The sequence below is a fragment of the Cinclus cinclus genome, chromosome 8 (genome assembly GCF_963662255.1).
Source record: "Cinclus cinclus chromosome 8, bCinCin1.1, whole genome shotgun sequence".
NCBI classification, from domain to species: Eukaryota; Metazoa; Chordata; class Aves; order Passeriformes; family Cinclidae; genus Cinclus; species Cinclus cinclus.
The window spans coordinates 9,508,663-9,531,012 of NC_085053.1; the positions used below are offsets into that span (position 1 = coordinate 9,508,663).

Sequence of the window (22,350 nt, forward strand, 5' to 3'; positions counted from 1 at the left end):
GCAAGACAAATTAGTTAAACCAGTGCCCTCCAATAAATCAGTTGAGAAAAAATCACTGGTGCCAAGAATAAAAAGATCTTAGGGAGATGGATTCCTATTGACTTCATGGGAAGAGATTTTTCTGCCTGTCCTCTGTTTCAGGTTTGCACTTTGTTGTAAAGATGGTCTAAATGAACTTTGCCCAAGTGAATGCTTTTTTTCTGGTAGACAGTTGAAAGGAGAGACTTAAATAAGGTCAGACCCAGACATACCTCCGTAGCAAAACCTCCTGTTTTACTGAAAAGGTATTTTTGTCTACAGAGTGAGCAGGTGAGCCAAGGACATAATGAAAGATACCAGCAGTGGTGACATTTAGTAATGTTTTCCTTTCATTTACAATTAAAAAAAAATCTGTAAAGGAATGAAATTCTAGAAATAAATTATCGCAATACAACTGCAAGTAGACTAAAACAGACACTTCTGATCACACTGTAGATCTCAATTACAGTCTTAAATATGTCCCTCCTAGGTGTTACAGAATTTTAACTGCTTGGGAAAATTTTAGATAAAGCTCCCTTTAAATGCAGGGAGCATAAAAGACCAATACTTCAGAGGTACAGGGGACAGAACATGCAGAAGGTAAAAATAAATATCTTACAAATTAGATTGAAATTAGAATGATGCTAACGGAATGGATCATTCTGAGATATGTCCATTTTGAATCCTAGGAAGAGATGGATTTCCTTGGTAACTATTAATACTTTGTATTCAGGGCTTCATTGCTTGAATATCTTAGATTCAGAGAAGTGAAAGCAAACCATCTGTTGCAGAAATTATCTTTTATGAATTAATCTGATGGATAACAAGAATTCATATTTCCCAGTTCCTAATAAGTAGGTTCTTCAGTCATTATACAGTGGCACAAATAAAGCCTGTAGCTTTCTTCTGATAAAATATTTAGAGAATTCATGTCAGTTCAGAAACATTTTAAATTAGCTGAATAAATGAAGTGCATTTGGAAAAATTTCATATTTAGGTGGCTTTTTATTTAAAGATTTTCATCAGCTTTTCTGGTATTTTGCACTGATTTAGGAATCATTCTCACACCTCTAGCTCTTCTAATGCTGCCAGGTACTGTGCCCAACTTGTGAAGCGCTGGAGCAGGAATAACCTGCAAACATGTACCAAGTTTGTACCCAGTTTTTCTCTCATTTATGCTACTATAAAATGAGCTAATTCTGCTGCTAATAGGAACCTTGTAGTCACATCACTTGTGTGTAAAAGTGATGTAGCTAAGACAGGTCCGACACCTTTGAAATCAATTAGTTCCTTATTTAGCATTCTGCAGAATTCCATTTGCTCATAGTCAGAGCTAGATGTTACTCTGAAAAGAGTAAAATGTAAAATGTTACCACTTGACCCAAAGGACAGAGGCAAATATTCAGCGAGAATGATGACAAGATTGAAATGAAAAACACAGATACCCTTTCCAGCTAAGCACTTAAGTTTGTGCCCAAAAGAACAAATGAATCATGTAGCTGAAATTAATAAGACACCTCACAGCCTAAGAGCAAGTCAGATTTAGAAGACATTGAAGTGTCTAACAAAGCTGGTAGGCATTCAGCAGGGCTGTCAGAACTAGCTAAGCATCAAATTCTACATAAATAACTGGGAGCAATTATTGTGCCTAAGTATCTAGGTGCATTTAGCACATATCTACATCTCTTAGGCATCTCTACAGAAAACCGGTCCTAATGCCTATAATGTATCACTTAATTAAAAAAAAAATATTTCAAAAACCTCAGCTGTTGACAACCTGGCCCTGTGATGTTTAATAGAATAAAAAGTGCTTCAAGACATAGCCTTTTTACATTTCTGAGGATGTTCATATGAGTGTTAAACAAGCCAATTAAACCTTTAAATATTGTTCATTAGTCCAGTGCTTGATTGAAAAATAAATGTTTACTATAAAACCTCTCAAAGGCAACATGAAGTCAATAATCCACAGAATTAATTTATTGAGAAGAAGTTGTTTGGTTTTTTATAACTGTATAGATATGAGACTGCCTTGTAAAGCTGTTTGTTATTCATGGCTGTACCATCCTGTTTGTCTCTCCACAGACAGCAATCTCCTCTAGGGCAAAGAATTTGGTCTCTGCCTTTTTCTTGACATTTCACAAGTGATTATCTTAGTAAACTAACAGGAAAACCATGTTCAAAACACAAAGCACTTTGAATAATTTTTCAAAATAGAATTAAATTCTACCCATTTTGCTTGCTAGATTTTTAATGAAAGAGGTAATTGTTTGTTATCTGCTTGTGAGAAGTTCCAAAGGGTTTATACAGGAAAATCTTTTTGATTTTGGCAGTATTGAAGAAGATGCTGCTGAGGCTTAGGCAGATGCATGTTAAGTGTAGCTGTCGTGGCTGGTAGTGCACAACTCCTCCTGCAGTCAGGCTGCAGGGCCCCACCTCGGCGAGTGGGACCCCAGGCACAGGGGCTGAGGTCCTTTCTCCAGGGACCCTCTGACCAATACTGCCAGCTACATAATGGTACACTTGACTCAGCAGTTATTCAATAAGCCAGAATAGTTTAGCACATAGTCTCTTAAGTGTGATGTCCCTTTAGTTCAGTGTTATAGAATATTTAAATATGTAACTATATATGTAATAATTTTAAAAATAATTTTTAGATTCCCTCAGTTGAAAAAAGCAAATGTCTTTGCAGGTAGGTAGTTCTTACCTCTCTGTACATAAAAGTCTTTCATTGCAGTTCCCCCTGCCAACCTTTCTTTGCCTGATGTTTACATTATATTTGCAAACCCCAAAGCATGTGTATTTTCTGGGGCATCGTTTCTGTGATTTCACATATAGAGATATTCTCCCCTTAATTCCACCTCAGGGAGTGAAGATAATCAATATGTCAAACCACAATTTAACTCAGGTATGTCAGCCAATTCTTTTTCCGATCTAAAGATAGGTGGATAATAAAAGACCTCCAGCAGCTCAAGAGAAATGCAAGTATGGATTTCTTGATTTCTTAGTTGCATTTGACAGGTTTCCTCCAATGAAGAAGTACCAACATGGATAGAATAATGCAGCAACTGTAGTCACACCACTGATGGAAAGTTAGTGGTCAGGGACAAATTGCAAAAATGGGAAAGAATAAAGAAATCTTTGACTTGAGTGTTAAACTTACTTTTAACGCTATTGCATGAGCTCCTGTCCAACACATGGAATGTGAATATCTGAGAAAGATGCTGATCATACAGTTCTGTAGCTGTTTATCAGATTTACCACCAAATTCAATAAACATTTCTGGCTTTCTGAAAATTGGCTAAACTGAGGATAATGTGAATTCTTTACCCTAATCCCAGAGTAAAAATACACCTGATTTTTCTACAGCATATAACCAATACAGCCCACAGTGCACATTATACCAAAGTAAGCCAAAACTGAAACACAAATTATTTGTCATTAATAGCTGCTGTCTTGAGTCAGGAAACATTACAAATAGAAAAAGCAGATGTGTCAGTTTATCAAGCTCCCTGAATTTTCATTACCACATCTGACATTAGTTTGGAAACTTCTTTCTCTCCTTGTCATAAATCAGATTTACAAATTAAACAAATAAACAAAAGCAAACAAATCACCCCACATGTGCTGCTGATTTGTCTCATTCTGGGGCCAAAATAGATTCATATGCTCCACTGGGAGATGCAATTTTGAGCTCAATAAAGCCAAGATAATTTCACTCCTTTTTATATTTTAGTCAAAATTTGGTTCCTATTGCAAAACAAAATCCAAAATAAATGAAATTTTCATCACTTAAATTTGACAAATGACTACATTTAAATTATGCTTGAAGAACCAAATGAATGCCTTAAATGGGAAATTTTCTGTCTTCTTCATTTTACCATCCAGTTACAGGCTGTTTGCTTAACCTGAAATCAGCCATTGCTTTCTCTTTACAAAAACTTCCTATTTGTCCTTCAAGTTTTTATTATGTGAACTCAGCAAGGATGATTTTTCAAATTCCCATGAGAGCAGTTTGTAAAGTGAAATGCCAGTAGGAAAAAGTTAGACATCATTTGACCCATGTCCAGGCACTTGTGGGCTGTGGAGCTAAACGCTGGACTAGGCAGCAGCTGACTGGTACTGTGTTATCACTGTCAGGACACAGACAAATGTACTTCATTGGAGAAATGAAGGTTTTATCAATGGACAAATAATTGCAGAGCCACTATTGATCTCACATTCCACTTAACATGAGACAAGAGAGTCCAGTAAAATTAATAAACATTTAATTGTGGCGGGCATCAAACAACAGGCTCTTGCTTAAGCAACAGAAAATAACCCTAGAAAATAAGAACTCAGTTTTTAAACAAACCACAGTCTTACTTAAGGAGAAAATTCAGCAGAAATTCATCTAGATCTGCAACACTCCATTCTCATTTCTGGTAAAATGCAAGGAATATTAGCAAGTAAAGAGGAATAGTAGAAAAGGAATCTTTCCTTGCTTTTAGTCTCCATAAATGTCAGAACTGTGGTATGAGAGAAGGTATTTGTAGTCCTAGTCCACCATTTGCACATATGGAAAATAAATACGCCTGTTAAGATCCTAATGCCAATGAAAAAGGCTGAAATGAATTCAGGGCAGAATCATATTCAAGGCAGATTCTACCCCCAGCACTCACAAGACTAAAAGGTGTTCCTTTCAAACATGCACTCAGGGAGCAGCAGCATAAAACCTCCCTGGGCTCTGTTTCACCTGTTACTGTTTCACAGTAACTCAAATCAATGCAGTTACACAACAATCTGCAACTGAAAAAAACCCAGCTATTGCACTTTTCCATGCACTTCATATAACATTGTTTTTCTAGTCATTGTTCTATTAGATTTACAGACCAGCAGAATCTCTGCCTCGGGGAGCTTGCAGTCTAAATACACAGAAAAGATTTTAAAAATGCAGCAGCAAATTATGACGAAACATGAGGCTGTAAATACTTTCACTTCCATAACTTTCTAATATCATAGGTATGCAGACAGGAAAATAAGAGTATAAGCATCAGCTGGAGGTAATATAACAGGGAATGTTGCCTTAATTTTTGTACTAATTATGATAGTTAAGAGCACACAAACAAATAATATAGGAGAAGGAAATTAAGGAATTAGTGAGACACAAGGTTTTATCAAGCCAAATGGAAAACAGGAAAGAAGACCAGAAAATTAGGTAAGAAACAATTCATGCAGGATTATAGGTAACTAAGTGTACTACAGATATAAAGATACAACCTAGCAAATTTTGCATGTAGATCTTGATTGCAGATAAAGATGAAGCAGGTGCTGTGAATTTGAAGTGAGAAGTATTACATGACAGTCTTCCTCAGCAAGCCAGTGAATCACTAATGGAGAGCTTATCCAGGCATGGACTTGTCATTACAAATGTGTCCACTTCTCACTCACAGGGACAAACAGTACTTAGGGTTTAATGCCTTCTTCAAAGTGCTCACTCTAGCTGTTTTCACTTTTGGGAGTTTGTAAATATACAACTATTTTTATAGGTCTTTTTATACATGTGTTATTTATAGTACATGTGTTTAGCTGGGCTGTCATAACGAGGTGGTTTTAACCACTGGCAGTTTTCTTAGATTCATCCATCCTGCTAGCCAAGGATATCTGTACAATTGCATCTGGCAAACACCAATAAACCAGCAGTCGAGTGGTTCTGGAGAGCACCCTGGCACAGCTTTTAGGCTTCCCCACATTACATGTGGATTTAGAAAAACAGTTACTGCATACCTGTCTGATTCAGGTTGTCTCAACCCTAATGTTCAACCAGAGTATGCACTGGACGCTAATACTGGCAAAGAAACACTTCCTAAACTTTATGTAATCATCTGGAATTCAGGAAGGATCAATTAGTATTCCAGAGACACAACTACTCAATATTTATACCAGAGAGACTTGGCAGAAGCAAATAAAGGTACATAAAGCTGATGCTTGTCTTAATTAAGTGCAGTATAATAGGTGTTGGGGATATTTTTCTTAGTGAAGAGAGCAGTTTAGCAATGACCAGACATAACTCATTCTGAAGTTCAGAGTTTAAAACTAATCAATATGTATTTATAACAAGGGAGGAACTAAATATAATTTACTATTAGCTGACAGCTAACTAATAGATAAAATCAAGATTTATTTAAGTACTTTTTTCCACATACCAATTTCTGACAAAAAAATTGCTCCCTTGGATTCTTGATTGGCTTTTTGCAGCATTTCAAATAGACTTTTTGAAATTTCTGTCTCATATACGGAGTGCCTGGGAGTGAACCCAAAAAATGGAGAATGAGACATCTAGTTAGGATGATCCTTTCACTGTGACAAACTTATCAATAGGAACATTTCCTAATTTTATTATGAGGAATCCTTAATGGCAGGTGACATTTTTAAATGCTCCTTTAAGTCTCCATATGTGCTGATGAACAAATGTCAGCCGGCAGACATTGCAGAGATCACAGGCACAGTCCCAGCACACCCAGCCCAGGCTTCCATCAGATGTCCCTACAAAAAGTTTTGAAAGAGAATGAAGAAGGTGGATAAATAGATCTGGCATATTAAGCGTGGGAGGCAGAAAGGAGAAAGTGGAAAATAACTTGGTCTGGAAAGGTGGTGGGTGGGAAATAGAGATGGCATTCTGGGCAAGTCTGGGGCAGGAGATGACATTGTGACACTGAATGACCAATGACAGGTAAGGCAGGAACAGCCACAAGGCCTTGGAAGTGAACGTAGCAGGGAAAGGAAAGTTGCCAAGGCAGGGAAGCAATGAGACAGGAAGGGTACCTTGGCAGCACTGCTTGCCTCTGCCAAAGGATGAAATGCGGTCACTGAGATGTGATATGCTGAAGGAACGTGGTATCTATTAAAATTTCATCAGCTAAACAGTGTTCCCTGTGCACATCCCATGGAAGTCAGCAAGAATACCTTTGCAGGATTAGGTCTGTAACATCAGTTTGGCATAAATTGTATTAGAAATACACAAATTTAAAAATGAGAATCACTGTCTCTTGGAAGATCTCCCCTCTGGATATAATGAAAGCTCTGCTTCTTTAAACCTGAAGAGAAGATGGCGCTTCTCTAATTATTATGATAGAGCTCAGTCATAAGTTACAGACTTGATGCCCAACCCTGGATGGAAACTTACGGCTTGCAGTGAGCAGAAGACTGAAAGAGGTAACAGTGATGTCCCTAAGTAGTAAGAAGCTGAAATTTGTCATGCCTTCTAATTTCAGGTTTTACAAACATTTCTGCATTTGAAAAATTCAAATTTGGTAACTTTTAATGTGAACAGTTATCAGCAATCTTACATAGTCCCTCACTGCTGCGTGTTCCACACTGCCTTGGAAACCAGGGATCCATTTCTTACTAGAGATGATGAGGGCCAGCAGAACACTAAAACAGCCAGTCTGCTCCTGGAACATTTAACCCTTCCCTGGATCTCAGGCAAAGCAGCCAGGCTACTCCACTGTGCCACTAGAAGAGCTATTCAACTTTCCTACTTTAACCCTCTGGGAAAGTAAAGCAAATGAATATGGACAAAACCTCATTTCAGAATAATCTCATGAGGGACGTTCTCCTTTCATGGATGCAGCATTGCTCAACAGAGAAATCAATCCTTTTGTCTCTAATTCTGCTTCTCACTCCATTACTTTGAAGTCTCTAAAATAATATCTCAACAATGCAATCTAGTAAACAAAAGCAATAGTTATCTATCTTTGTACACAGTTATGAAATCCAGAATATTAAAGATACTTTGTAGAGTAGAGGCAGATTGGAACAACACTGTTTGAAATCTCTCCAGATTTTATAACAAACACCGGTTTAAAATGAATCTGATTTAAAATATCTTGATTAAATTTTGAGAAAATTTGATCCTTTCCTTTATAAATCACTTAGCATGAAAGTAGTTCCTTGTTGCATTTTCAGGGTCTAAAACTTTGCAGAAAAACTTGACAATTCATCTTTTGAAGGACTATTTAAGAAGTGTGTTTAGCACATGCAGGAAAGAGTGGGTGTTTTGTGGTTTTTTTTTCTTTTATGCCCTGGCTTTTATTTTTTTATGGAAAATCAAAAACAAAGACATATTAATTTCTCTTACCTGTCAAAACCCATAGCAAAGCCAAACAATTAAAATTCAGTCCTTACTTTTCTTATAAATGCTAAATGATATCTAGAGTGATGACTTTGATAAGCAATGTTTTGCTCCTGAGAACACTATTTCAGTGAGCTGACAGGTTTTAGTCCATCCTGCTATGTAGGTTGCACACAAGTGCAGACAGTATGAAAGAAATTAGGACAGTGTCTATCTTCCAGGTAGGTGTCTTAATGAAATCTACAACCAATGATTTTTGGAAAAAAGGCATGTAATATAAAAGGAATGAAATACAAATGCTGGGGTTATGAGGAACGATTCAGAATTAAACCAATATTTTAAAATAAATATCATTTTAATCATTCATCTCAGCACTGCATGTAGGAGTAATGAATGATAAAATTCTTCCAGGAATCCCAGAGAAAGCCTTCTGTTTCATGGCTGATTGAGTTTTGTGAATAAACTACACTAAATTATAGAGGAAAGTTAATAATTGCTGTTGATTTGTCCTGATTTTATTTCATTAAATGCAATGAATGCTGCAAATTCATACCTCATGTAACTGTTGAGTACAATGGCATTATTCGAGGCGTGAATTTGATTCAATCTGTTCATTACTTGGTTATGTTGTCTGCTTGTCTGACAGCTGCAAGCCATGGAAAAAAGATTAACCATCTTCAGCAAGTACTTTTCCTTTTCATGTTCTTTTTTTCTAAAATGCATATTTAACAAGGTTTTGAAATAACAATAGGATTAGATGCTTGAGAGAAAATTAGGTCATATATTTGTTAGATACAAATCTTGCAAGTAATTAGAAACATGGGTATCAAGCAATATTTGTATTCTGTACTGTTGCCTTTGTGTGGAGACAGTGGGGATTTCAGAATAACCCAATCAGCGTGCTCTGCACTTTTCCCCTATTATGTTTAGAGAATACTAGTAAGAATGGTTTTTTTTAAGCACCTCCTGTAAGGGGGAAAAATTACCTGCACATAACCCACATTTATAGGTGTCTCTACTTTTGGAATACTTTTACAATTCCTTACCATTTTTAGATGCTTAAGTTGCAAGTTCAAAAGTATTACATAGGTAACAAAGGAAATAGAGTATTACGTAGAATCTTTTTAGCCGCTGTTGGCAGAAATCTTTAACATCAGTGACTACTTCTTTTAGTCAAGTACTCAGCATAACATGGGAATAAACTGTTACATATTCAAATACAGATAAGTGAATAAATATCCTAAATCTTGGAGCCAGTAATACTACCCTATAGTCTTAATTTAAACATATTCTTAAATGTTTCACTGAATGAGATTAATTTTGCAGTAGTAACAACAACTTATTAAATACTTTTAAAACCAGAATACATAGATTGAAAACTGCCTCGTGTATTTCTAGTTAAAAAAACACATTGCAGAGGCTCTTACCTGAAAGTTTATACATAGGTAATGTTGGCCATTTACTGGAGATGCACTGTAGACCATAGCAAATTTCTCTCTTTCTTGTACTTCTTTGCTGCTTGTGCAAGATTGAGCACTGAATGAAAAGCAAAAACAATGTCTGTCTCTGAGGGAATTAAAATAGAGAGGTGAAATACTCTAAAGGAACAGGAGAATTAAAATAGAGAGGGGAAATACTCTAAAGGAACAGGAGAATTAAAATAGAGAGGGGAAATGCTGTAAAGGAATAATGAAAAGAAATCACAGGTGAAAAAAAAGGATCTGCAAGAGGGATGAGAGAAGAGTGCAGAGAAGAGGATATCTGGGCAGATCAGGAACCAGGAGTGATTGATGAAAACGAGGGACAGCAGTGGTGTGGATCAGAGGAACAGAGAGAGACTAGAAGGCTTGAGATAGGAGTCATGAAAATAGGGGGGAAAGGCCAGGAAGGAAAGAGAAACCATGGAACTGTAATCAAAGCCAAGACAGAGGTGGAAAGGGAGGAAACAGAAGCAAACAGGAATGAAACAATGAAGGAAAATTCAGAAACAAACTTTATGGCCCAGCCTTGAACACAGCTGGAATCTTGAATTAGGAGACAGAAGGGGACTGTGCAGAAACACCCTTTCCCAAGCTTGTGGCTTGGAGTGTGTCCCAAATGATTTCTGCTGGCAGGAAAGGGGTGGGGTATGAAAATTGCAATTCCTTAGGTTCTGGCAGTGCTGCTACGAAGATTAGATTAACCTTTCAGAGCAGGAGTTTCTAGTATTGCCCTGGTCCTGTGCAGACCCATTTAGCATGGGACAAACTGAAAGTGTAAACCCCAAAACAGTCCATGTGGCTTGCAAAAAATTGATTTTCACATCATCTTAAGGGCAGTTTAGGAGTCTTCTTTAGAAGGTTATTCAAAGATTATTTAGGAAAATCTTACATTTAATATCATCTTCAGTACTGGGAGGGTTTGATGTGTATTATAAACATATTACATAAAACCTCTGCTTGCCAAGTGAAGGAAAGTCTCATCTCAGCAAAGAGAAAGATTTGAACATCAGAATAGGGAAGGAGACTACAAAAGCATCTTCCCTCCCCAGTACCAAAAGCTGTAACAGAGATCAGCAAGATCTTGCTTGGGACAAGATAGACAACACTATCCAGTCTTTCACCAGGTGAAAACTTACAGCCTAAGCAAATATTCTTCAAGCCTGGTTGAGGCAGGTTGGATGGCTGAAAGGACTTAAGAAAGTCCTTTCCTCTTGTCTAGGACTCTCCTGTTTGGGACACATTTGTCTTTAGAGAATGGGGTCACCAGCACAGTTGAAAAGGGCAGGTATCAAACCCACATGCCCTAAAGAAGTGCTGGAAAAAAACGCTGCACAATGGAAATATCTTGCAGAGAGGAACATTGTGAGAGGAGTGGGAGCAGTGTCATGCAGACTGCACACTGTGCTCCAGCTGGCCACCTCTTACCAGCAGTACTTCCTCCATTTCTGTTTTGAGACGGGGGAAAAAAGACCCTCACAATTAATTAAAACCACAGATGAAGCTACCAGAGATGAGACAGGGAGTAAAGGGGGAACAGAGCAATTAAGAACATTCCTGTTAAAAATTCACTAAGCATACTGTAAAATTCAGAGATTGTTGTGTCCCTCAAAAATGCAGCAGAGACAAGCAGACACTTAAAAGAACTTTTATTACTTACGTGCCTTTGGCTCCCTTTCAGGATGCTGTGGAACTGGAAACAGCTACAGTAAATGTATTTTCTCTGCATTTGCCTTTCTTGACAAAGCACCTCCAATATTTTGATCTCAAGAATAATCAGCTCTTTTGCATTTCTTTTTCAACTAACTGCAGACTTTTGCAAGTTAAAAATTAATGAAAACTTCTCTTCCTCTTTTTATTTTTTAAACAAAACCCTTCTGTGCTCTTTTCTGGAAAAAAAAAAATCTTTTTCCTACAACCTGTAATTAAATGGCATCCCCACCACTCTTTCTCCCTCCTTTGTGGTAACACACAGAACGAATTCCACCACAACAACCTGGTTTGTGGAAACCATTATTCTGGAAATGAAACATTGTGTTGTGTCCTTTACCACTATTATGGGCAGTCAGTCTGTTAGAACATATTGGACGATTATAGGTTAGTCTTTTCAGAGAAAGCCATGGGTTTCAAGTTAGCAGTAACCATCTATCAATTCTTGAGATTATGCCATGATTTACTGTCACAGCATCATGTATTCTCTGATTTTCTGCCTCCTGTGAAACATTGTGCTTTCCTTTTCTATTGATGTATCAACTATAATAGTTACAAGCAGCTACAGAAAAATCAATAGTGAACTTTCATTATTGTGCACATAAAGAGTGCCATGCTGTGAGAGCACCTAGCTCTTAAATAGTCACCACCAGTAAGGTACACTATGGATGCCTATTATTTTGGTCTAAATGAAGAATGTCTGAATTGGAAACAACAAATATCTAAGACTTTTGACACCACTGGATTCTATGTCAAGTTTTCCAGTATGTGATTTTTTTTTTTCCCAGAGTGTCAGGCTTGATTTGTACTTTCTGTGCTGTTATCTGTGTATTTTTTTAATATAAGGCTGACAGAGGAAATTAATAGCAAAATAAATTGCTGGGCTGTGCCTAACTTGGTTGGATAGAAGTGGTAAGAATTGTGTTAATCTTTGTTGAACTAGTCTATGTTATTAGCCAAAGCAAGCTGACTGGTGAACAGACCAATAATCTCTGTGTTAAACACAAGTAGGATAGATTTGAAAGAGGCAGCATGATGTTACCACACACTCAGAAGTGCTCCCAGGACTGTGCACTAGGAAAAACACTGAGCTGCTTTTCAACACAAGGGTTGGAAAAAATAGTGTAATTTTTGGTTTAAAAATATGTGCCTGCCTCTGGGAACAAATTAATTTCCAATTAGTGAATGTAAATGAAGAAAGGCAAGAACAGTAAGCATTTGAGTGCATTGCCTTGAAGGAGCCCAGGCTATTTAGTGTTTCAGGTCATTTCCCCAGCAACTGGGCAGCAGTCCCTGCAGGGCAGGTGGGCAGCTCTGCTGCAGGAGTTAGTGGTAACTTTGGCATTTTGAGACTGTGGTGATTTACGGTTGTAAATGCAGTGGTTGATGCTCAATACCTTAGATTTGAAAGTCTGTGGATTTCCATGAAACTAAAGCATGAGGATACACATGTGTATGCACATTAATTGTGTCCTGCCAAATGCATATCCCACTGTCTGCCGTGGCTCCAAGGCTACAGGAAAACACATTTTCTTGGCTAGTGGAGATTTGGAGCCCCATAATTCATGCTCCTCCTGTTAAGCCTGTGACTGTGTTGTCTATGGAAGCATCTCATCCACATCTGACAAAAACATTTCAGTCTGAGCTGAGCAGTGAGCACAAATCTGGAGTTTTCCTGCTGCTGTTCCTTACTGAGGAATTGAAATGTTAAAAATGTGCTGAGGCAGTGCCTTACAGAGAGTGTCCAGTCCTTCCTGATCAGGACTTCCTGTCAAGAAATCAGAGGTAGCTGAAAAATAAAACTCTCTCCTAAGAGCTGCATGTTTGAAATGTAGGTGTAAAACTGTTTGCTCTATTCCTCACTTCTCTACCCTGTTTGATTGATGAGTAACCTTGTTGCCAGAATTTCAGGTAGACTTTTCTTTAGCTTTCATACCTGTATGTTTAAAAGTATAAGGAATAAGGATGAAGAACACATCCAAGTCTTTGAAAAAATAGTCCAAAGGTTCTTTTGATACACACTGGCTGCCCCTCCAGTGTTTCCTACTGGCAGCACTGACACTTGCAGTGTAGTTGCAGGTGTCCCTATTTGGGCTTCTGCCATCCTATTTGCCAAACCATTTCCACTTAGCTCAGACATCTGGGACAGTAAAAAGTGAAATTTGCAACTTCCACTCAGATCAAATGTCAGAAACAATATGCTCTGAAATACTGCAGCAGAAAATTATCTCCCTTTCTTGTGTTTATTGCCCATGAAGGCAATACTGGCAGTACTCCTTTGCACATTTAAGCAAATTCATGGGCTGCTGCTGACAGATGTGGTAGTGATTTGGTGACTGGTACACTCCTGTATATGACATTACCAAACTTGTTGGCTCTTTTCATCGAAGCCAGCATGGCTTTTTTGTCAGTGCCAATTTGATAGGGGATTGAAACAGCACCAGCTTCAGTGTACCATCAATGTCTTGTGAGCTGTCTGAGGTACACTTACATAGAAAATAATTGTAACTGCCCAAAGTAGAGCCTACCTCTTAATAATAGTAGAATTCAAATGTTTGGATAACAGGCATCATGTATTTGTTTCTACTGTAGTGCTTTCAGTACTGAGCAAATAAATGAAAGCATTTCATTTTCTGTTATTTCAGCACAATTACATAAGAAAATAGTTCTGTTACTGATTTCCACTTCTCATATCTTACACAGGCAGAGGTGATTGTCTTTTTCATGTTCTTTCTAAGCTAGAATCAGTTTCCACTGATGCAACTTGGTTCAAGGAAAAAAGCCCTCCAAACTGTTAGTGCAAATATTGGCACATAGAACTAGTAAAACCATGTCTTGAAAAGTCTCAGAAAAGGGTAAAACAAGATTTTTTAAATCAATGACTAAAAGACAATTAGTTCTCACACTAAGCCTTGTCTGAAAATAGTGCAAGAGGCTTAAAACTCTGAATTATTTGTCAATTATGTTGATGGAAATTCATAGTAGAATGCTGTACCTCTTAGATTGGCACATCACTAAAACACCTTTGCTTAATTCTCCTTCTCTCAATGAGAATATATTATAATAATATTTGCTCCTGGGGGAATTTGGATCTAAACAAAAGAATAAAGCCAAACATTATTCACCTGGTAATAAAACTCTGGGATGAAATTCAACCATTATCTGGAAAGCACTATAATGATATAATCCAAACTGGCTGGTCTAATATTTTTAACCAAGTGGAAAAAGTTTGGAATATAATAATTAAATGCAAATACTGTTCTGATCCCAAAGACCAGAAGAATGCCTTTAAGCTAGTATTTATAACAAGAGCTATTCGACTGAGCTCTCTTGTAAATTTTATCATACCTGAGGCAGTTTTCTTCAGTCGATTAGCTGGAAAGCTGAATATATCCTCAGGCAAACCAGACATCTAGTACAGGCTAAATTCAACTACTGGAGCTTAAATTTGGCTTAATATATCCCCACTTGGATCTGCCTGTTTAATTCTCTTTCATATGATAACGTTGGTTTATTCATAGTCTGGACTTGCCACCTGAACAAACTGTACCTCATATCTTATTCTAATGGAATAAGAAAACTTTGCAAAAATCACAAAAGTTCCTGACTGAAAATCAAATGCAAATTTGGGATTAAAAACTGTTTTGTGAAGTGACTACAAGATTGGTACAGTGAGATTTTTCCCCTAAGGAGTACTGCTTTTTATGATCATGCATTTTTTAAACTCCACAGAGACAGATGGGCTTTATAAAAGGATAGAGCCTGATACTCAAAAGCGTTTCAGTGGCAGCTGCATTTCTGTGTTTTAACCTCAGTAGACAATTATATCCTATATTTTTCCAGAAAATATTTGTATTTCTTTTTGGATGGTATCACCCTTTGGTCAAGTCCCAGTGGCAGCAGTAGAAATACCTCTGAGATTTATCTGTTCCATTATTCCTTCTTTAAACAGTACTTGAGTAGCAAGAGAGGGTTAGAAAGGGAAAGGATAGATAATGTGCAAGCTTCTCATGAGAGCAATAAAGGCAAACATTCAGAAAAGCTACAAATGTCTAGGCAAAAGCAGAGCAAAATTTTTCTAGGTAAAAGCAAATCTCTCAAAATTTTTCATTACTTATTTTCTAAATATTCAGCTTCTCACCTAAATAATAGATTATTTTGCTCCTCTTAAAAAGTATACTACACTATTATTGCAATTTGCATATAACACCCTTTCTGCCTCAGTTCGTAACTTCAAGGACTTTGTATGATGTCCTATCACCATTCCCAGGAATTTCATAAATATTTATGACACCTTAAACTATTCACACCCCACAAATTGCAGGCATTGACAGATAATTCCCTTAAAAAACCAACAACTCTGGTGTGCTATTGAAGATTAAAATGATGTTGCAGAAATTAACTGGGGAAACTCTTTTGTTCAATAAATTTCCTATTTAGTCTCATTTTTTAACTTATCAGAAGCCCAATTTCTGCTTTTATGAAATTTGATACTGTGATACTACTGCCCTGGGTGTAGATTTGCCTGCAGTAAATATATATATATATATATATATATATATATATATATATATAAAATGTGTGTGTGTATATATATATATATATATATAAATATTATATATGATATATAAAATCTTGGTGATAGCATGATAATAAGCATAGCAGTTTTGTTATCAATGCTCATTCTACCTGAATATTCAAAGATTTATAGCCCAAACATATAATATGACCCTGGGGTGAGGTGAGGAGTTCAAAAAATAAAGAATTTTGACTTACTTTCTTTCTCAGTGTATCTGCAAGACCTTCGCTAAATCATTTCTGCCCTACTTTCCCAACGTGTGCTCAGATACAAATATAAACATGCCTCCACAAGACAGTGGTTACACTTTTTTTTTTTTCTAGAAAAGAGAGACTTAGATTGAGACATTTTTTCCTAGGATTGATCTGTCATTTACCTTAAGTGGTCACTAGATCAAATACACAAACAAGCCTAGTAGCAGGAACCAGAAAGCCACATCAGCCCAGTAGGATCCCTTTCCACCAGCCTGCAAAGGCAGGCAGTAAATTTGGGCTTAATCAGATAAGGTTAATTTTTTCAATGCACCAGCAGAGCTTCAACCTGAAGACTGGAGCACAGTTTTCCTGAAAACAGCCTGTAGCAAGCAATAGCAGAGACTACCCAATGGCATGGTGAGAGACCCCAGGATCTGGGGAATTTCCTTGAAGACCCAACAGAACAACTGTTCTCAAAACTCCTGTTCCTCTGTCATGTCTTCAAAGAAAACACCAGCTACTCTTTTATGCGGAACATAATCCTAACAGTGAATGCTTAAGCATGGATTCAAATATCTACAGAATAAACCTTTGGGCCATGGATAGGCTGCCCTCAGCCCCAGATGAGCAAGAGACAAGTGAGACATCTCACTGCTGACCCACAGGGCAGGAGCCAGCCTGGGACTTCAGCAGGGGCACAGCTGCAGGCAGGGAGGGAGCTTTAGAAAGTGAAAGAAAATGGGGTGGTTGTGGAGTTTAAGCATGGCAAAGATGAAGTGCCAGCTGTGGAACCACTGCTTGGGGCTGTGGTCCGTCCCCACATCTTCTGGGCTGGGCCATAGTTTCATCCCCAGTGGTTCCCCATACCCCTGGCTCTGTGGATTTACCACCCCTGGCTTTGTGGCTGTACCTGGATGTATTTTTCCCTCCCAAGCTGTAGGGAGAAATGCTGGACTTTGTGTTTAAGGGTGTAGCTGGCTGTGGACTTTGGGACAGGATCTGTGAGCAGCTCTTCCATCAGAGGCCTGGCAGGAACTTGTTTTATTGTGTTTCAATGACCACCATTTCACGTATGCCTCATGTGCAAGCAATAAGGATGTTGGTTCCTGGGGTGTCAGGACAAGAAGTCAGTGGAGATTTTGTTTGTTTAACTTCCAAGAGAGTAAACGCAGCCTGAGCTGCTGAAAGTCAAGCTGTTTTATTTTCCTGAATGATGACTCAGTAATCACACCAGTCATAAAGATTCAAAAAATCAAGTTAAGCTTTGCCCTTTGTCTTTCCTGGGACTGTAAAAAAAGAAACAACTGAAATGCAGTAACCTACTTCCACAGCCGGACAGGGAGAGGAATCCACCTTATTTCCCCATGTCTCTCTTCCCATTGCAGAGCTAAAACTGGTAAAGGCAAGTATAAAATTTCTCACAGTATTAATAAGCATGGTTTTTAACCGATATCTGGAGCTTCTCAGTAAGAATCCATCATTTTACAGTCATTTTAGAACAGAAAAATAGGCTTCACTATTTTAAATAGCATTAGAAAGAAACCTGCCACTATAAAGCAATATGAAAATGTCTTAGTTGAGTCTGAGTTGTTCTGAAAGAAACCAAAAGTCCATCAAGATTAAAAACTGAGGGAGTAAAATAGGATCCAGACTAAGAACTACAGCTTGTTCTCATAAGTATCTTTTTCTCACTTTATATAGTCTTGCCCAGTACTTGGGCATGAATGAAACATTCTGCTATAGAAGAATTTAATTAAGATTTTCAAAACAATGTGCCCTTTATCAGATGTTACATTCAACTGAAAATGAAAATTACTTTATGACCCTAATAAATAGTCAGAGATCGACTGTTGCACTGTTACAGACAGCTTAGCCACTGCCAAAAAAGAATCCTAAAGACAGAAAAAATTTTCTACACATTCCATTTGGACTTGAAAAAAGAAAAGTGCTTTTTGTTCTTGAGGTTTTTCAAGGTTTGGAAAGTGCTAAATATATGCAGCTTATCACTGATTAACAAACATCTATCAGGAATTGTTTCCCATGACTTCTAAGTGAATAATATTCAGCACAGTCCTGCTGTAATAAAATTGAGGGGAATTTTGCAGTAAGGAGCTTATCTTTACCATAAATCTTCCTTCATTATAGCGTTTTGTCTGTCAAGAAGCCTTAGCTATAGAATGGCATGCATCTGCCTTCATGACAGATGTGCTATATGGAACTGCTGCTGTTGCCCTTCGTTTCAATAAAGGAGAAATGTGGGGAATTTTCAGAGACCGGCACTTTATCAACCATTATTACACTTGCCTTCAAAAAAAATTTTAGCACATGTCAAAAATCTACCTGTGTTTTAAGTCCTGTAATGCACAGATTTTGCAGCGTTAGCAGAAAGTAGAAAAAAATAGTACAAAACTGTTCAAATGGAGGGAGGTTTGGTAACAACACCTCAGTGCTGGTTAATTCCCCTTCTTTGAACTATTTTGGGGTGAAAACCTTCATCAGAACTAACATATTCCATCTTCAAGCTTAAATGGGAATTGGCTCACACTGAAGACCCTGATGAGAACCTCAGCCATGGGAAGACGCATGTTGTCACTTCCCTGATAAAACAGAAAGTTTCTAGGCAGAGGCAATGAGGGCCATCCTGGCCAAAACCATCCTCAGCAGAGTTTGGAAGACTTAACAATTTATCTATGAGTGTTCCAAAGAGCTGCTAAGTGTTAGAGGCATTGGGCTTCAAAAAAGTCCTTAAATGATGGGGCTCATCAACCCCCTCGGGCTGAGGAAGCTCAAGCCAGGGCTGGTAACAAGACCTAGTGCCTGGAGCATCCCTGAGACTGGAAGAAACCTTGTGAAAGGGAGAAATCCTCTTTCCCATGGAGAGGCCCAAAATCTTATTTTGTCTTTGCAATGGTGCAAAACACAGAGAGGCAGCTGAGCTGTGTTCACACCTCTTCATTGCTTCATGAAGAAACAGCATCAAATAAAAGACACGAGCAGTAAAATTTAACCAGCTTTCTCTGGGAAATATTTAGTGCTCCCAAGGAATTGCTATTTTTCAAAGTTAAATCTCTCATTCTGTTTCATTTTTCTTTTCAAAATTCCCAGACCAAAGGAAACTCTCCATAGATTAGTACATCCCCAAATTTTCAGTATTTCATGTTTGGAATATGAGAGGGAGAAAATCTAAAACCTAAATATTTTTCCCCTCTAAAGACCAGACCCATTTTGGGGGAAAATATGCAAAAGTGTTCTCCTTGGGCTGAATGCTGTATGCAGTTTCAGCTTAATGCACGGTTTTATAGCAGATGTAAAAAATAATCAAAACGGGGGATATCTGGGAATACTTGCAGATCTTTGCTGTGACTGCAGAGCAGATCCTGACACACTAGAATACTGTTTTTGTCTTAATCGTCAAAAGTAAGCTATGGAGAACAAAAATTCTTTGTTTGACAGAAAAGCAATTGGTATTTCTTGTAAAACATATAATATATTCCAGAAGACCTAAGGGTTTACTTTTCAGTAAGGATAGGAAAAGATGTGCGCCCCACTGTGAGCTCACAGTAAGGCTGTTTCATGTAAAAAGTTGGTAATTAGTCCCTGAGTGAATAAAGTAGAAGAGCTAAGAGACTGATACTTACTGTAGCAACACAAAACACTTTTTCTAGCTGCTAGGATTTAAAGGGTGTGTGGGTGGGAGGGGGGGATCTACTCCTACTCATTTAATTTACAAGCATCTAAACTTCAGAAAATTATTTCTTGCATTAAGCTTAAACATGTGTACTTTAAATTGTTACTAACCGATGTAAGGATTGATAAGAGACATTCCAGTTAAAAAAAAAATAACAGGAATGAGGAGTGATGTGTAAGCATAAGGACTGTCGTGCTGTACACATCAGTAGCATATTTCATGCTCATTGTACACAACTGCCTTCAGCAGTTACACCAGCATTGCTTGGTGTCTCACCAAGTGAACTCCTTAGCAATCAAAGGAAATACTTGTAAAACGAGATCTGTTTAGCCAGAGTTATATAATAAATACCAAGCACAAAACCAAACTCAAACCATAGGAAAACCGTCTGCTTAAACCCCAAAGTTATTATTTAATCTCATTCGTAAAACTACCAACTAACACTATGTACCACCAGTGAAAACTGTATCATTTCTTTTTCTACCTGCATAACTGCAAGTTACTGAAAAAACTTAATATTCACACGTTTTCCTTTGTTATTACTCATCCTTAGCAGTGCTAAACTTCATGATTCTCTCTCCAAAAAAAAAAAAAAAAAAAGAAAAAGAAAAGAAAAACAACCAAAACACAATTGCAATAAAAATTATTTAGGTTCAGCAAACCTATTTTTGGCAATACATAAATATCCTAGGAGAGCTTGAGAGATGACAGTGGAGCTTTATGCAGTGCTCTCAGCACATATCCTTTGACTTCTCTCCGTTCAGATTCTCATCTGCTTTACTGCAACATTTGCTGTTAATGTATATGAGATAAGAACACATATGAAATCTTATTCAGAGATTTTGGTCACTTGATGGAGACCTGCCCTAAATCAGGTTGCCTCTGAGTCCCTACTGTTGTAATTGCAGTCCTGGAGAGACCTACACACAGACGAATTGTGTAGTGATGTCCTAAACTGTGATTAGTTGGACTGTCTCTGATTCAGTATAGAAAGTAAGGAAAAATCTACATATTTTCACTGGTTAACTAGTAACATCTTGTTTACAAGCACTAAGCCTCACCACAAATAGCAAGAATTTGTTTAGAGGAAAGACATTAAAAGTATTTCCCCAGGCCAAATGTGGCATAGGAGCCCAGAACTACTTTTTGTTTACTGTTAGTATCAACTGAACTTGTTTTTACATCTTGGCTGTAGTGCTTGTGTTGCCACATGTGAGTAACGAAGGAACTGCCCACTGAGATGAGAAAAGGAAACAGCACAGACCTTCCCCTGCAGTTCTGCAATGCCCATGGGACTCACTGGGGCCACAAAGCTGATGGAGTACAGGGGCACCTCACACTGCACTGGTGCACACTGCCAGAAGCCACTGGTCCTGTGCTTGGGGGTAATACAGAATACAGAAAATATTATGCCTCCTCTTGACTTGGAGTATGGCATCAATACAGCTAAAAACAGAATATGTGTCTCTAAACACATATTAAATTCACCACTTTTGTAGAAAAATAATTAAAATTTGCAATTCTCAGATTTTGTTTCTTCTTAATCTCTGTAACAATTTATCATGGGATTTTTCAATAAATACCTAATCTATGCCATAACATTTTAAACAAGGGGTAAAAATAATAATGAACCTAGTTTTCCAAGAAGCCAGCACAATCTCATATACAGTATTGTTCAAAACAGACAGAGAGCAACAGAAAGATGCCCTTTGAATTTAAAGGGGGTTGAATCAGCTAACAGTTTGCAAAAGTTCCTGACTTTTAGAGGTACTTTTACAAAGGAAAAAAGTTCCAAATACTGATTCTGAAATCATCATACATTTTACCTCGCTGTTTGACAGTTTAATCTCCAGCATAGTTCCTGTTTTCTGTGAGAGTTTTTATGTTCTAGCAATTCATTCATGATTATATTTTGCATCTGAAACAACCTATTTAAATTAATTGTGATAGCTGATACTGTTTCTTTCTTAACTTTATAAAAATATGCTTAGAACACCCAATTTTTAAACCAGGTTACACTAGCTACAAAATACCTTGGGAGTTTTCTGTAGTACATAATAAACAGCTATATTTTGTGTGAGAACATGTCCAGTGTAATACAGGAAAACATGATTATCCAAAGATCTCCAGAGACACTGGCAAAAAGACTTCGGATAAATGAGCTTGAATAGCTAAGGGACCAGGCATAGCAGCTTTGAAGTTTCCAGTCTTCTTCACTTGGGATAATGTAAAGTTTAGATGATTCTTGGACAGCCAACACAATTTAGGTATTACTAGAGAGTTCCTTAAGTCAACTAGCAAAATTCTGGTGGATGTTATGTCCCCAGTTCCCAAACAAGCAGCCCAAATCCAGGAGTCACTCGCTTCATTTCCACCATGAAACTGGGACAGGAAAGAGGCAGGCAATAACAACCCCAGCAGGAAGCACTGGCCCTGGCTCATGCAAGAGGGAACCCAAGGTGCAGCTGGCAGCCAGCACATTCCAGAGGGGCTCCTGCTCAAAGGCTGGCACTCAGACTCGGGAGGCTGTGCACGCTGCCACCAGGACCCTTGGCATCTTCCCTATCCTCTTG

At 37.8% G+C, this 22,350-nt stretch overlaps 1 protein-coding gene across 1 annotated transcript in view; it reads left to right on the forward strand.

Annotated features, from left to right (window-relative positions):
• Positions 1-22,350, forward strand: part of NR5A2 (nuclear receptor subfamily 5 group A member 2) — an 85,192-nt gene that overhangs the window by 61,177 nt on the left and 1,665 nt on the right. The gene's annotated exons all lie outside the window — the stretch shown is intronic.